This window comes from Tachysurus fulvidraco, chromosome 5 (assembly GCF_022655615.1).
Source record: "Tachysurus fulvidraco isolate hzauxx_2018 chromosome 5, HZAU_PFXX_2.0, whole genome shotgun sequence".
In the NCBI taxonomy this organism is placed as follows: Eukaryota; Metazoa; Chordata; class Actinopteri; order Siluriformes; family Bagridae; genus Tachysurus; species Tachysurus fulvidraco.
The window spans coordinates 5,627,597-5,645,013 of NC_062522.1; the positions used below are offsets into that span (position 1 = coordinate 5,627,597).

At 43.2% G+C, this 17,417-nt stretch overlaps 1 long non-coding RNA gene and 1 pseudogene across 1 annotated transcript; one reads left to right on the forward strand and one right to left on the reverse strand.

Annotated features, from left to right (window-relative positions):
* The first annotated feature begins 1,435 nt into the window (after positions 1 to 1,435).
* LOC125141208 lies at positions 1,436 to 5,077 on the forward strand (annotated as a pseudogene).
* A 125-nt stretch (positions 5,078 to 5,202) lies between these two features.
* On the reverse strand, positions 5,203 to 5,647 carry LOC113640794. The gene is made up of 3 exons (XR_007140524.1): positions 5,587 to 5,647; positions 5,450 to 5,512; positions 5,203 to 5,363 (listed from the first exon to the last, which is right to left on the reverse strand). It is a non-coding gene; the product is annotated as an uncharacterized LOC113640794 (long non-coding RNA).
* Positions 5,648 to 17,417: the final 11,770 nt, after the last annotated feature.

A 17,417-nucleotide genomic window follows, 5' to 3' on the forward strand; every position in this document is an offset into this window, starting at 1 on the left:
GCCATTTTCTCTCCCAGTGTCATTTGACTCGTTAGTGTTACAAGGTCTCAGGTGTGAATGGCAGGTGTGTTAAATTTGGTATTATTGCTCTCACTCTCTTATGCTGGTTTCAGGAAGTTTAACATGGGACCTCATGGCATAAGACCATAAAACTGAGGGTGCTTACACACCTATAGTTCGGTTCATTTGGTCCGGACCAAAAGCAAAAAATGATACATTGTAGCTTTTTAGCAGTTTTGGTTCCTTTTCACACCACACTGATCATTCTGTTCCGCACTAGTTGAAACGAACCAAAATGCAGTCATGTGATAACATCCACATCACTCACTGGCCACATTTGAGCGTATTTCCTAAACTGCTTCCCGATTGGTCAGAATAAACGTGCGGGAAATTCCAATGAAACTACGGAAGTAAACAAAAAGAGGAAAAAGCAGGAAAATACAGCATACACCATGGAGAGACGACTGCGCGCTGCAATTATGTTCGTGGTTGTAATCTACTACATCGCTTAATTTTCAGAATGAAGCACGGATGAGGCTTGAATATATCATTTTAATGCACTGCAAATGGCGAAGACCCATCGCAAGACACTTCAGGAGGTGGCGAGCATTACTTTTGCGAAACTGTGACATGCTCATCTTCCGAAAATATTGCCAACGACCCACTACGGCAGCTGGTTTAGTCCAAAATGCGCAATACTTTTTGCAGTTAGGTGTATTCGATTTCGGATCGTGTTCTCACCATAAACGAACTGCTCCAGAGTTTGTTTGAAAGCGTACCGAGACCACCTCTTCAAGGAGGTCTCGGTACGCTTGTTTGGTCCGCGTTTGGTGCACACCAGAGTTCGATTGCTGCATTCTGACCTGCCCAAAACGAACCGCACCAAATGAGCAATCGAACTCTGGTACGATTCAACCGAACTAAACAAGGCAGGTGTGAAAGCAGCCAGAGCTGCAGCATGGTGGCCAAGACCATACATCGGTTTAACAGGACAGTTTCCACTTAGAACAGGCCTTGTCATTGTCGACCAAACAAGTTGTATCCAGAGGTTGTGATCGGGAAATAGACATACTGTATGAATGCTGCCAATATTGTTGCAGAGGTTGAAGGGGTGGCCTGTCAATGCTCAAACCATACACCGGACCCTGCATCAAATTAGTCTGCATGGCCTCTTCCAGAGATGATGCACAAGAAAGCCCGCAAACAGTTTGCTGAAGACGTAGATGAAGGATGTGGATTGCCGTGTCCTGTGATCTCATGAGACCAAAATAAACTTATTTGGGTCAGATGGTATCAAATGTGAGTGGCAGCAATCAGGTGAGGAATACTAAGACAAGTGTGTCTTGCCTACAGTCAGTCATGGTGGTGGGAGTGTCATGGTCTGGGTCTGCATGAGTGCTGCTGCCTCTGGGGACGACAGTTTATTGAGCGAACCATGAATGCCAACATGTACTGTGACATACTGAAGCAGGGTGTGATCCCCTCACCTTTGGAGACTGGGCCGCAGGCAGTATTCCAACATGATAATGACCCCAAACAACACCGCCAAAATGTCCAATGCCTTGCTAAAGAAGCAGAGGGTAAAGGTGATAGATAGCATGTCTCCAGACCTATCTGTGGGTCATCTTCAAACAGAAGGTGGAGGAGCACAAGGTCTCTAACATCCACCAGCTCCGTGATGTCATCATGGTGGAGTGGAAGGGGACTCCAGTCACAACCTGTGATTCTCTGGTGATCTATAATAATAATGGTGGTCACACAAAATATTGGTGGTCAAACAAAATAATGGTGGTCACACAAAATATTGACACTTTGGGCCCAATTTGTGTTTTGGCCACACCTGCTGCCCATTCAGACCTTGTAACTCTAAGGAGTCACTTGACACTGGAGAGAGAAAATGGCTAATTGGGCACAATTTGGACAATTTCACTTAGGGGTGTACTCACTTTTGTGGCCAGCGGTTTAGACATTAATGGCGGTGTGTAGCTTGAGTTATTTTGAGGGAACAGCAAATTTAACTCACTACTTTACATTGTAGCTTCAGTGTTGTCACATGAAAAATTATAAAATATTTACAAAAATGTGAGGGGTGTATTTACTTCTGTGAGATACTGTATGTAAGTCTGAGAAAACAATGTCAATGAAAAAATACACAAAATTAGGAAGAAACTTTGGAAGGAACTAGAAAGCAGCCTTGTCTTTTTCTGGGTGACACCAGATAGTGAAATTACAAATTGTCACACTTCTGTAACTGTAGATTATAAAGCCAAACAGTAATTAGGTCTTGTGTGTATAAGTGTACATGGTGTTTTTGTCTTTCATTCCATGACGTTATCTGAATCTTCCCCGTGCCCATGCAGTGTTTCAGTACCACTGTACAGCCTGGTTTGTGAAGATGTTGGGGATGACTCAGTTGAAATTTTAGCTGAGCTTGTGTTAATCAGTCCACACTTTTCAGCTCACTTTCAATAAGTCAACAAATCATAACAACTAAACAAAAACAGATCAGTTCCAGACACAAAGCTTTTGTTACCATCAGGTGTGTGTGTGTGTCTGGCAGCTGCATTGCTCTCACATAAACACACATAAATAACACAGCTGAGAATCATCATATTACCTGCTGGTTCCACCCACTTTCTCTCCATTCACAGCTGATGCTTGAAACCCCTGCGGCCACAAAATTGTCCATATTGTCCATACCTATAGACTTATCTAGATAGTAGGTGTAATAGGTTAAAAAATAACATTATCATACACTGTTGCCAGTTAAAAAGGACAACATTTCCTGGTATGGTAAGATAAAGATGCTAATTCCATTTCATGATATAATGTCAAAACACAGATTTCATGGTATTGTCAGAAGAAGCACTGCTGATTTCTGGTGTAACAAATATTCATTAGCATGCTACGATTGTGTTAAGTGAAACTGAGTGTTAGTTGTTTCATATTTAATGTTTTGGTAGCAATTGGCAATCCTCAAAGTGAGTAAATATGCTAATCTGAGATTGATTACTTTAGTCTTCACCCCATACTCTGATAGTGGAATAGCGACTATTTTCCTCATTCCAATAAAAGCACTGGCTGAGGAAACTTAAACTATTGTCATGATAATTCCTCAGTGTTTCTCAGGAGTTTAACACAGGCTCAGATTCAGTCCAGTGTAATAAAGACAGCAAATACTGAGCAATTTGGAGCTTCTAATAGACAATATGACGTGTGTGATCTGTCGACAGATCTCCAAAATATTAAACAGTGGGTAAATTCTGGAAAATTCTCACTGCTTGATGACACCTAATCAGCAGCATTCTTGGTAATGATCAGAGAGCTGACAGTACAGGACACTGAGACATACCACTGTGGTGTTGATATAAAGTTAGGGAGAAACAGTTAGTCTTCATGGTCAAGCTTTTTCCTTGGTGAAAATACAGTATAACATTATGAGGGAAAGTCATGTATGTCTGGACTAGACAACAAATTCTTTTTTAAAAAGGTTTTAAGAACAGCTTGGATATATGTAAAGCACACCAATGAGATAGCAAAACTCTTCAGAATAAACAATATTTGGTAATATTACAATTTATAGCCTTTAGCATGGGTCACCCTTTTTAGAATGACACACAATATAGTTTTGTAGAGATACAAATAGTGTTACACCCCAGGGGGGTATTACAGAAAGCAGGTTATGTGACATACCTGGGTATGTTTAAGGGTAAGTTCGTGGACAACCTCAACTTTCGGTTCCAAAAACGGAGGTAACTTTCCGGGTATGTATGTAACCATAGCAACTGACTCTCTGAAGATAACCTGCTCGGGAGCAGGTTATGTTTCAGTGTAACTTCGTTGCAGAAGGTTGGTGAGCATGGTTTTTTCGTCGGGAGAGGGTTATAAGACTGCGTATTGATGTGTTTGTATACCCTTTTTCAAAAGATTCGTTAGTTTATTTAACACGTCTTTTAAAACCGCATATCGCAAATATGACAAACTGCGGTTCTGCGCTTAGCACTTAGGTTTTTTGCGTCTGGCCATTTTTTGTACAGTGTGGGCGATTCAGAGCATGTGGGAAAGGCAACTGTGTGTAGAGCCGTTCGTACAGTATGTCTGGCACTTAAACAGTTCTTACCCACGTTTGTGCAGTTCCCTGGCCATAAACCTCTGCTTGTTATTAAAGACGAATTCCACAGAGTAGCAGGTTTGTCCTTTGTAGTAAAATCTATGACGCATATTTAATATTTAGTCATATTATTTATATCTATACATGTATTAATTATGCACACACACACCCTTCATACTTCCATAACTTTGTTTCATGGTTTCCAAATGTAATTGGGTGCATTGATGGCACACACATTCCTATTAAAGCTCCACCAATAAATGAGGGAGACTATGTTAGTAGGAAATCTATTCATAGTATCAATGTGCAGGTAACAACTTAATTTGTTCCCTTCTTAAAATCATTAAAGTCATTACTTTTTCCACTAACTAGGTAATATGTGAGGCAAACCAAATCATTTCCAATGTCGAGCCAAAATGGCCAGGATCTGTGAATGATGCCAGAATTTTCCACGAGTCATCATTATGCCAGACATTTCAGCAGGGTATGTTTTGCTTTATACAATTGTGTTTTTTTTCTTTTTACATTCAATTTGTGTTGTACACTTCAATCATTACAGGACAGTACAATGGTTACTTGCTGGGGGACAGAGGATACCCTTGTCTGCCCTATTTAATGACACCCTGAACCTGGACCACAGACACGGTTTAACCTGGCTCTCAACCGCACACAGGCCAAGATGGAGATGACTTTAGGGATCCTCAAATCTCGGTTTCAGTGTCTGCGTGGGCTCCGGGTTAGTCCAGAGAGGGCATGAGACATTTTAGTGGATTGTGTTGTGCTTCACAATATTGCCACTATAAGAGTAGAGAGCCACCCTCCTTGTATTGAGGAAGATGGCCCAGAGGAACACCTACAGATTTTAGAGGCCAGCAGAGACAGAAGACTTGAGAGACAGGATCTGTCAATTACTTTTATTAATTTTTTGCACTGGTCTGCCAGGCAGGTTATTTCTTTATTTCCTGAAAAACAATAAAAGTAAAATTCAATAAAATGTTTTTTTATATTGCTTTACACACACACACACACACACACACACACACACACACACACACATACCACTTTCAACATGCAACAGATTAAAGTTCTCACCTTAAGGCGATGGTCCAGTAATTCAATTTCAAGTGCTGCTTTTTTAATGAGGAGCCTTTTCTCTTCCATTTGAAGCTGTATAAGGTCCATCTCCATGTCACATGTCACTTTTTCTTATTTGTTTTTGAAGATGGACCTTATACAGCTCCTTTGCTGGCAACTAGGAAGGTGGAAAAAATTTAATGAATGAGATTGTTTGGTCAGACAATAAAATTCAAATATGGACACCTGGACACAAATTCTTACCCTGCTTAGATTGTGTGCTGAGGTTGAAGGACCCTCATCTGTGGGCAAATCCCTAGGTATGTACTGTGAAAGGACAATGACAGTTTGTTACTCTAATGCCAAAAGGGGCCATACATTATAAATGGTATGTATCATACCTCAGTGGATCTACTAGCATTGTCCACTTCTGTCACCGCAGATGTGGTCTCTTCATCGTCATCATCTTCATCCTACAGGAGAAATATTCAAGTATACATTATCTGCCAAAAAAAAAAAAAAAAACTAAAAGTAACTAAAGGTACCTGACAACAAATCACTTACAACTGTGACAGACTGCGTTCTTTCTGGAGGGTTCAATAATACAATCGTCCATCAGTATCTATAAGAACACACAACCCATTAAATTCTCAATATTATCAAAGAAAATAATACATGAAAAGAGTAACATGTCAGACTAAGATCACAGTAGCCTATACATCATATGCAGTTAAATAAAATATGCCTACATAAAAATTAATCTTGTTCAAAAAGCCTTTAAGTGACAGAGAGTCATGTGTAATCAAATATTACCTTTTTGCAGAATGTTTTTGTGTTTTATTTTGACTTGGCTTAAAGTTCTTCTGGCTCCAGAAGGATTACACCTTATTAAATAAAAAAAATATACATTATTATTTTAAACTAAAGAAATAAATGGCAGGAAAAGAAAATGCTTTCATAGTGATATAACATATCCAAAAGGATGTATAAGTCATACTTCATTATTTTGCATTATAATAAAACGGGAGCCAATACCAAATTTGTAATTTAATACACTCACGCATTTACTCTGTCCGTTATTTTTTGCCAAGCCAACTCTCTTGCTTTAGCCGATGCAGCTGTATTGCTTCTTTTTAATATTATTAAACTCCTCATAAGCGTGCATTAAAACCTCCAACTCCGCCTTTGTGAAATACGCCGCTCTCTTTTTCGTTTTGAGTTTCCATGGTGACTCGTGAAATCGGCGATCCATTGAAAATGTCTTTATATATGCACTGTGCACGCGCATAAATTCTGGGTAACCAGTTGGAAGTTGATTAAACTAACTCTTCTCAGGTGTTTTGGAACTGACATACTCATGGTATGCCTGTTTGGGGTAAAATCAACCCAGAGGTTATGATTTACCAAATGGTAAGTTAACCAAGCTTTCTGGAATACCCACCAGCTGTAATGAGTCTGTCTGTTTTCCTTTGTTTGTCTGCTACCTTGCCTTGTTATTAATTGTTTGCTCCACCCACTTCTTGTTTACCATGGACACTAATTGTACTCAATCTTTCCTCCAGGTGTGTTTTTGTCTCTGATTGTCTCTACTTTGTCATTGGTTCCTGTCACCTATATATTCTCTGTTTGTTCACTTCCCTGGTGCTAGTCGTTTCAAAGTTCCTGTTTCCTGTCAGCTCTGTGTTCGGTCTTGTTTTGCCTGCCTGTCTTTGTACCTGTTTTCTTGTTTGTCATTAAATCTCTTTCTGCATTTGGATCCTCATTCGCCTTTGTCCCGCCGTGACAGATCTGAACAAGAACAAGTCCAAACACAGTTCAAGTTTATTTATATAGCACATTTACAAACAGCCACACAGCTGACCAAAGTGCTTCACAGTGTGTTTGATATTTCAGATACACTTAAAATACACAATAAGATAGTACAAGAAACTAAAATAAGAATTAAAAAAAAATAGCCAGTTTAAGACCATAAGATATAACAGACATAAAAAAAAAACCTGGGCAATCATGAAAAGGCTAGAGAAAATAAGTGGGTCTTTAGCATGGACTTAAAACTAGAAATGGTGGGTGCCATCCTAATCTCTAGTGGCAGGGAGTTCCATAATTTAGGACCGGCCACAGAAAAGGCACGCTCTCCTCTACGCTTGAGCCGTACACGAGGGACAACCAACAAAGCCTGGTCAGATGAACGGAGACTTCTAATAGGAGAGTAGGGATGAAGTTCAGATAGGTAGAGAGGAGCGGTATTATGGAGAGACTTATAGACAAAGAGTAAAATCTTAAAATCTATTCTGAGAAATCGGAAGCCAGTGTAGAGATTTGAGAATGGGAGTGATGTGTTCATGTTTGCGACAACTAGAGAGAAATCTGGCAGCAGCATTTTGAACGATCTGGAGACGCGTAATATAAGATATACCGCAATATAAAGAGTTACAGTAATCTAAGCGAGAGGTTTTAAACGCATGAACAGCCATTTCTAAGGTCTTAGGGGTAAGAAAGTGTTTAATTTGAGAGAATCCGCAGTTGGTAAAAGCTAGACCCGATAACAGACGAGATGTGTTTGTCAAATTTTAAGTTCTGATCAATAAAGATGCCAAGATTCTGCACCCATGAAGATCTAAAAACAGATAAACTCTCTAGATTGAAGCTTGAGGACTGAGAGTTCTCATTTGGGCTAAACATTATTACTTCAGTCTTTTCTTCATTTAAAAACGGGAAATTTTGTGCCAGCCAAAATTTAACCTCTTCTAAACATTTTCTAAACATGAGATTGCTGATGGATTGTTTTTCCTAATTGGTAAGTAGATTTGGGTGTCATCAGCATAGAAATGAAAAGATACACCGTGTTTCCGGAGAATAGAGCCCAGGGGTAGCATGTATAATGAAAATAGAGAAGGAGCTAAAATAGAGCCTTGTGGAAGGCCATAGGACAGCGCGGCAGGGGCGGAGGAAAAGTTACCCAGATTCACTATGAATTTTCTGTCAGTTAGGTATGACTGAAACCAGCTCAAAACATTTGCTTTTAGACCTACCCAGGTCTCAAGCCTCGATAATAAGAGGGAGTGGTCTATGGTATCAAAAGCAGCTGATAAATCTAAAAGAATAAGAACCACAGAATCTCCGGAGTCAGTAGAAAGATAAATGTCATTTAAAACTCTCAAAAGGGCAGATTCAGTACTGTGAGCAGACCTAAAACCCGATTGAAAAACCTCATAGCAAGACAGAGATAGGTCGAAAGTTTTTTTTGAATAGAGGGGTCCAATGAAGGCTTCTTGAGCAAGGTTGGCAGGGACTGAGCCAGTTTGCAGGCACTTGTTCATCAAAGACAGCAGGCCTGGACCAATTGAGTGAAAGATTTGCTTTAAAAATTTTGGGTGAATTATGTAACTGACAAAATGAGGGTTTGAGCTTGTCAATCACCTCCTTCAGTTGCTGGAGGTTGATGAGCTCAAAAGCGTTAAAAAAAAAAAAAAAAAAAAAAATGCAGAGACATCTGACGTGATTGGGGAACTCTGGATAAGGATGACTGCAAATGCTGTAAATGCTGAAATAATTTGCATTGCATTTTGCATAAATATTTCACAAATACACTTCCTGAACATCTCTTTCCAATAAAAGCTAAAGGGAAGTTAGTACTGCAATAATGTCTACAGAAGTTACAGAAGTTATTTGCAGACCTGCATACATACAGTAAGTACAGACACTATTGTGTACTATTACACTACTATTCTATTGCTATTACTTTCACACTATTGTGTAAGACACAATACACAGTATCATTGTGGTACACCCCTAGTGTTCACAAACAGACAGCAGGCAGGAAGCACAAAGTCCTGCTCTCTCATCATTAACCTTTTTATTCCTCCATGGTTAATGCTGTATTTTTTCCAGATTTAACTGTTAACCCTTCCAGATTAAAATGCTCACATGCAGAATGCTAATATTAAACACTCAAACATCTTCATATGATTGGGGTGTTTTAGATTAGGTGCTACGGTGTTGCACAATATTTCACAAATACACTTCCTGAGTATCTCTTTCCAATAAAAGCTAAAGGGAAGTTTGTACTGCAATAATGTCTTGTTAAAATGTTAATGAAGACACAACATATTCAGACGGAAGGACAGAGACAGAGACAATAGCAATGTGTAACAGAACAGGAGCAGGAGTTACAGAACTTTCTGAAGTGGAGTTGGTGTAGAAATCTGTGAGAGTGAAGTCAGGATGAAGATCCTCCTCATCTTCACGCTCTGTCTGATCTCAGGTAAGGAAATGCATTTCAAAATAAAACTCATTATCATCAGAAGCATTACATGAAGGAAGGTATTGCTCAGATGGATTTAATGGTTTTAAAATGTGGAGATTTTTGGTCTTTTGTTAGTTGAAGGATCAGTAACAGATGAAAGGACGTCTTCAGCAGTCCTTACCACCAGTGAGTATGATAAAGAATATATTTAAACCCCAAAATATTTCTGTAAGGGTTCATGGGCAGGCTGTGTTGACGAAATAAAAACTTAAACTAAGAACAAATTGGTAAATTCAGTTATATTCTCATTGTTTTATGACACCAAATCAGCTTTGTTTATGAATTATGAACTCACTTTAGAGGCCACTGAAACTTGTGGAACTGATAGAAATTTGGTAAAAGGTGGAGTGTCTCTCACCAAAGTCTTTATTTTTATCTTCCAAAAAATAAAACTATACAAAAACCTCTAGTATCATTAGCACTGAAAATACAAAGTATCAAGTAAACATATTTCAGTACAGTCCTTAAGTATAGTTTTCAAATATTTTCATGATATTTTAAGACTAGTGTGTGATATTATTGGCAGTTAGTGAATAGAACAAACTAAAAAAAAGTTATTTTTAGAAGGAAACTTGTTAAATTCTGGAACTGATGTTGTCTAGCTGATAATATCTGCTAAATATCTGACTTATGTCCTTTAAGACTAAATATTACGGCGGGTAAAATAAGTTTTGAACACAGCAGCTTTTTTCTCAGTATATATATATATATATATATATATATATATATATATATATATATATATATATATATATATATATATATATATATTTAAAGATGCTTTTGACATTAAATTTTCATTAGATGTCAGTAACAACCCAAGTAATCCATACAAAGATTATGTACAGAGCTGGCAAACTTCATATAATTAAAGGAAGGATGTATTTAAAAACGTACTGAGACATTGATAAAAATATCTGCTGTTTTCAACCCTCATCATCATCATCATCATCATCATCACAATCACTACCACTATCAACATCATCATCATCATCACCACCACCCTCATCATCATCACCACCACCACCACCACACTCATCATCATCATCATCATCATCATCATCATCACAATCACCACCACCACCACCATCATCATCATCTTCACCACCACCCTCATCATCATCATCATCATCATCATCATCATCATCATCATCACCAGCACTACCAGCATCATCATCATCATCATCATCACAATCACCACCACCATCATCATCATTATCATCTCCACCACCACCCTCATCATCATCATCGTCATCATCATTATCATCTCCACCACCACCATCATCACCACCAGCATCATCATCATCACCATCACCACAATCACCACCATCACCATCATCATCACCACCACCACCACCATCATCATCATCATCATCATCACCACCACCACCATCAACATCATGATCTCCACCACCACCCTCATCATCATCATCATCATCATCATCATCATCATCATCATCACAATCACCAGCACTACCATCATCACCACCAGCATCATCACCATCATCATCACAATCACCACCACCATCAACATCATCATCATAAAATCACCACCACCATCAACATCATCATCATCACCCTCATCATCATCATCATCATCATCATCATCACAATCACCACCATCACCATCATCACTACCATCATCATCATCATCATCATCATCATCATCACAATCACCACCACCATCAACATCATCATTATCATCTCCACCACCACCCTCATCATCATCATCATCATCATCACAATCACCACCACCATCATCATCATCATTATCATCTCCACCACCACCACCATCATCATCATCATCATCATCGTCATCATCGTCATCATTATCATCTCCACCACCACCATCACCAGCATCATCATCATCATCATCATCATCATCATCATCATCATCACAATCACCATCACCAGTGTGTAAACACCTCTAGTATCTCTCTATGTGCACTACAGAGTGTGTAAACACAATATTAGCTCTCCTGTTGTGCATTACAGAGTGTGTAAACACCCTAGTACCTCTCTATGTGCAGTAGAGAGTGTGTAAACGAGGGCTTTGAGGTAAGAGGGAGCTGGTCCAGTTTTGGCTTTGTAGGCCAGCATCAGTGTTTTGAATCGGATGCGTGCAGCTACCAGAAGCAAGTGGAGGGATCGCAGCAGCGGGGTGGTATGCGAGAACTTTGGAAGGTTGAAAACAAGCCGGGCAGCTGCATTTTGGATCATTTGCAGAGGACAGATTGCGTTCATCGGTAGACCTGCCAGCAGTGCATTGCAGTAATCCAGTCTAGAAATGACAAAAGACTGAACAAGTACCAGAGCAACCTGTGTGGACAGAAGTGGCCGTATCCTTCTAATGTTGTAGAGAAGAAACCGACATGAGCGAGTCACATTAGCAACATGAGAGGAAAAGGCCAGTTGTTTGTCCATGGTTACCCCAAGGTTTGCGAGCTGTGGCTGAAGGGGAGATCAGATCGTTTTGCAAGGATATAGCAAGATCATGAGCTGGGGATGAATCGCCTGGGATGAACAGCAGTTCAGATTAGGTAGGATTGAGCTTTAACTGATGAGCAGTCATACATGATGAAATTTCTGCCAGAAATGCTGAGATCCGATCAGAAGCTGTGGTATCTAATGGTGGGAAAGAGAAGATAAGTTGTGTTTCATCAGCATAGCAGTGGTAAAATAACCCATGTGAGGAAATAACTTCACCAAGAGAGTGAGTATACAGGGAGAAAAGAAGATGACCAAGTACAGAGCCCTGTGGGACACCAGTGGAGAGTCTGCATGGATCAGATGTCACTCCCCTCCATGTTACCTGATATGAGCATCCTTCCAGGTAGGAAGCGAACCATTCCCAAGCTGATCCGCAAATCTCAAGACTCCTGAGGGTGGACAAGAGGGTCTTGTGGTTGACCGTATGAAAGGTCAAGGATGATAAGGACGGATGACAGTTTGGCTGATCTAGCAACATGTAGTTTCTCAGAGACATCCAAAAGGGCTGTCTCTGTGGAATGAGCTGCTTTAAAGCCAGACTGGTTGGAATCTTGGAGGTTGTTCAGTGAGAGATAGACAGACAGTTGATTATAGACAATACGTTCAAGAATTTTTGAAAGAAACGAGAGAAGTGTTATCGGTCTGTAGTTACTCATGTCTGATGGATCCAGAGCAGGTTTCTTTAGGATAGGAATAACCCTTGCTCTCTTGAAAATAGTTGACAAGATGCTATGGATCTATTGATGATAGAAGGAAGTCTTGGCAGAAGTCACATCTGAGGAGAACTTGGCAAGGAGTGTTCGGTAAGAATCAAGATCTGCATCAAGTTGTGATTTATTCCACTTTCTCTCTGATGATCTTAGTTCTTTACGATTGCGCAGCACATCTGAAAGCCAAGGAGCAGAACAAGACGTTTTCTTGGGTTTAGTGGACAGAGGACAGAGAAAGTCCATAGTTGAAGAAAGAGATGAGAGGAGAGTATCTGTGGCTGAGTCCAAGGAAAAAGACTCAGGATCAGGAAGAGAAAAAAGAGTGCCAGAAGCTACAGAAGAAGGGGAGACATAGCGAAGGTTACGGCGGGTAAGAGCGATGGGGTGTGAGTGATGCTGAAGGATACCAGGTGATGATCAGAGATGTGTAGTGGGGTAGCAGTCATGTCTGAAGCTGGGGAAGGACGCGTGAAATCCAGGTCCAGGTCATTGCCTCCTTTGTGTGTGGGGATGTAGCTGTTGAGTGTCAGGGCGACTGAGTCGAGAAGAGTCAGGAGGGAAGATGCTTGTCAGTGAGGAGGTTGAAGTCACCAAGCACCGTCAGAGGGGAGCTATTGGAAGGGAAAACACTAAGCAGTGTGCCCATTTCTTCCAGGAAGTCTCCTAGGGGACCAGGAGGGCGGTAGACAACAATGATAACAAGGTTGATTGGAGAGGTAACTGAAATGGCATGGAATTCAAAAGAGTAGATGGTTAAATGAGACAAGAGGAGAGGTGTAAAGCACCATTTCTTTGACAACAATAAACCTGTACCACCACCCCTGCCTGTTTCTCGTGGTGAGTGAGAGAAAGCATAGGCAGAGGATAAAGCAGCTGATGTAGCAGTGTTCTGTGGGAATATCCAGGTTTCTTCTAGCACAAGAAAATCAAAGGAGTAATGGGAAGTTAAAGCAGAGATAAAATCAGCTTTCTTTACAGCAGACTGGCAATTCGAGAGCCCACCTACCACCACTGTTGAGATGAGAGCATCTGCGACAGTAGGAATTGAGTACAGAGATGGGTTTGAGGCACATATTTGCAGTCAAACAAAAGTGAGAATTAATGTATGGTGTAATATATCAAAACATTACTAGACACTTATGTTACAATGTGAGAGAGAGATACTTACAAAAAACATATTCAAATGTAGAGAGTTAAAGCACACTGATCGAGTAGGCTGGTTCACCTTCAATTTAAAAAGGTAAGCCCTGCCCAAAATTCACACCTTAAGGGAGACTGAAACTACTCCTGATTAATCAGCTGAGAGAACAACAAAGACCAACACTATAAAAATCAACATTGGTATAGAATAACAAAATTCAAATCACACTACTCTAGAACAAAGTGATTTAAGCAGATAGTATACAAAAGTCAGGAACCTACTTTACCAGAAGACAATATATTCAAATGTAGAGAGTTAAAGCACACTCACACTTGGTACACACTTTAATGTGTGCACCTTCCATACGTGTGAGTTTGTGTGTGAGTGGTTTGGCTTGACACCGTGCTTGTAGCTGGGTCATGTGTTATCTCCTCTTGCTCTCGAAAGGCCTGGTCATTTAAAGTCTATGTTGTCTTGTGTTCTGTGTATTTGATTTCGTTTTATAAGTGACTGAAGATTTCACATCTTTTTGAGAATTTTAATCCTGCATAAAGTGTATAAATAAAGGTTTATCGTAGTCGAATGTTGTGCCCCTAGGGGCCTTTTGTGGGTGTTTTATAATCTTTAATATAGAAGGGTTACACTCGTTCCTGTTAGGCGAAGTGAGGGAGGCGGAAGAAGGCACCAGCAAAACAGAGTTTAATGAAAGAATACGCAGAGTATACACACTGGAAACAGTAAACAATAACGGACGCTGGAATGGAGCAAATGTTGTGCTTATATAGGCCAGTGAAATGAGGAGCAGGTGTGGTAATCAGTACGCTGGTGATGGGCTCCGCGCAGGCGGGGCGTGCACAGGAGAAGAAGCTGGGTGCTCCCTGACACCACCCCCTCCCCCAGGGGTGGCACCGGACACCCTGACCTGGCGACGAGGCCGGCCCCTCAACCGGGGCGCCGGGCAGCGTGGATGTGAAGCATGGAACTCCACCAGCAGCGCCGGATCCAGCACGTCTCGCCGAGCCACCCATGACCGCTCCTCTGGCCCGTACCCCTCCCAGTCCACCAGGTACTCGAGGCGACCCCTGCGCCGCCTAGAATCCAGCACCTCCTTCACCACATAGATATTGGGCTGGTCCACGATCTCCGGTTGTGCGGGCGCCGCGGGGCCACCTGGGGGGCGCGACACAGGAGAGGCACAAGGTTTGAGCAAGGACACATGGAAGGTAGGGTGAATGCGGTACCTTGGCGGCAGTTCTAGCCGATAGGACACGTCGTTGACCTGGTCGGCGATTTTGAAGGGCCCAATGAACCGAGGGCTCAACTTGCGGCAGGGCAATCTCAGTTTCAGGTCCTTGGTAGATAGCCAGGTCCCCGGGACGGAAGCGTGGTGATTCCAGTCGCCGAGCGTCGGCGTGTCGGCAGGTGTTGCGGAGGGCTCGACGCAACTGGGTGTGTGCAGATTCCCACACCCTACTGCTCTCCCGGAACCATGAATCAACTGCAGGCACATTTCTAGGCTCGTCCGACCAAGGGAACAGGGGTGGTTGGAACCCCAACACACACTGGAAAGGGGTAAGTCCTGTAGTGTCCTGGCGGAGCGAGTTCTGGGCATACTCAGCCCATGGCAGAAACCGACACCACTCCTCTTGATCCTGGCTGCAGTAGGTCCTCAGATAACGGCTCAGTTCTTGGATCTTTCGCTCGGCCTGGCCATTAGACTGCGGGTGGTATCCCGAGGTTAGGTTCACGGACACCCGCAGGAGTTTGAAGAACCCTCTCCTGACCCGGGACGTGAACTGAGGCCCTCGGTCTGAGACGATTTCCTCGGGGAGTCCGAAGTTCCGGAAAACGTGATGGAGCAGGGCTTCGGCTGTCTCGAGGGTGGTCGGCAGGCTCTTCATCGGGATGAAGCGGCAGGCCTTAGAAAATCGGTTGACCACCACCAGGATGCAGGTGTGGCCCTCCGACCGGGGCAAATCAGTCACAAAATCAAGTCCTAGGTGAGACCAGGGGCGCTGAGGGACAGGGAGCGGCATTAGCTTGCCCACGGGCAGGTGGCATGGGACCTTGGAAATGGCGCAGGTGGGGCATTCCTGCACGTACCGTGTGATCTCCTCTGTCATGCAGGGCCACCAGTATCGAGCCTTGACGAGCTGGACCGTCCGTTTTCCACCCGGGTGGCCTGTGCCCGGTCCTTCATGGACTGATTTGATGAGATCGCGTCGGCAGGAGGTCGGGACGAAACACGTCCATCTGGCCATCCCACAGGCGTGGCCTCGTGGAGCGATGCCGTGCGAATCTCATGGTCGATCTCCCAGACGATGGGCCCCAGGATGAGCGTGGGAGGAAGGATGGGTTCCGGGTCACTGGGTTCCTCCGGCCCGTACATCTGGGATAGGGCATCGGCTTTGCCGTTGAGTGTACCGGCCCGATAGGTGATGTGGAACCGGAACCTGGTGAAAAAGAGGGCCCAGCGTGCCTGTCGGGGGTTAAGCCTCCGTGCCTCTCGTAGGTACTGGAGGTTCTTGTGATCGGTGACTACGGTGAATGGGTGATCGACTCCCTCCAGCCAGTGTCTCCATTCGTCCAGGGCCAGCTTGATGGCCAGAAGCTCGCTGTTGCCAATGTCATAGTTCTGTTCAGCTGCGGAGAGCTTGTGGGAGAAGAAGGCACACGGGTGGAGCTGAGCAGGGGTTCCCGATCGCTGGGAAAGAGTAGCCCCCACTCCAGTAGAAGACGCGTCGACCTCGACCACGAAGGGCCTCCGGGGGTCTGGGTGACGCAGAACAGGAGCGCTACAGAAGCGTTGTCGAAGCTCGTGGAAAGCCTCCTGAGCCTCCCTGGTCCACCTCAGGGATCGGGCGTTACCCCGGAGGAGTGAAGTGAGGGGGGCGGTGATCCGGCTATAGCCCTGTATGAACCGGCGATAAAAATTCGCGAAACCCAGGAAACGCTGGAGCTCCTTGATCGATTCAGGGACGGGCCACTGTCTCACTGCCTTTACTTTTCCTTCATCCATCTGGATCCCCTCTGCACTGATGATGTAGCCCAGGAAGAGGATAGTATGGCGGTGGAACTCGCACTTCGAGAGGTTCAGGTAGAGCCGGTGTGAGCGCAGTACCTCCAGGACGGCGCGCACATGTCTCAAGTGTTCCTCCCGATTTCGGGAGTAGATCAGGATGTCGTCTATGTAGACCATGACGAACCTCTGGAGATAGGGCCGAAGTACCTCGTTCATGAACCCCTGGAAGACGGCTGGAGCGATGGATAAGCCATACGGCATGACCCGGTATTCATAGTGCCCCGAGGGTGTGATGAAGGCAGTCTTCCACTCGTCTCCCTTCCTTATGCGGATTAGGTTGTATGCGCTCCGCAGATCGAGCTTGGTGAAAACCCTTGCATCCCGCAGGTCCTCCAGAGCAGCGGGCACGAGTGGGAGGGGGTACGGAAGAGGAGCGATTTGGGAGTTCAGCTGCCGGTAATCAATACAGGGGCGAAGACCTCCATCCTTCTTTCCCACGAAGAAGAAGCTGGATGCTGCTGGAGAGGATGAGTGCGTGATAAACCCCTGACGGAGAGCCTGCT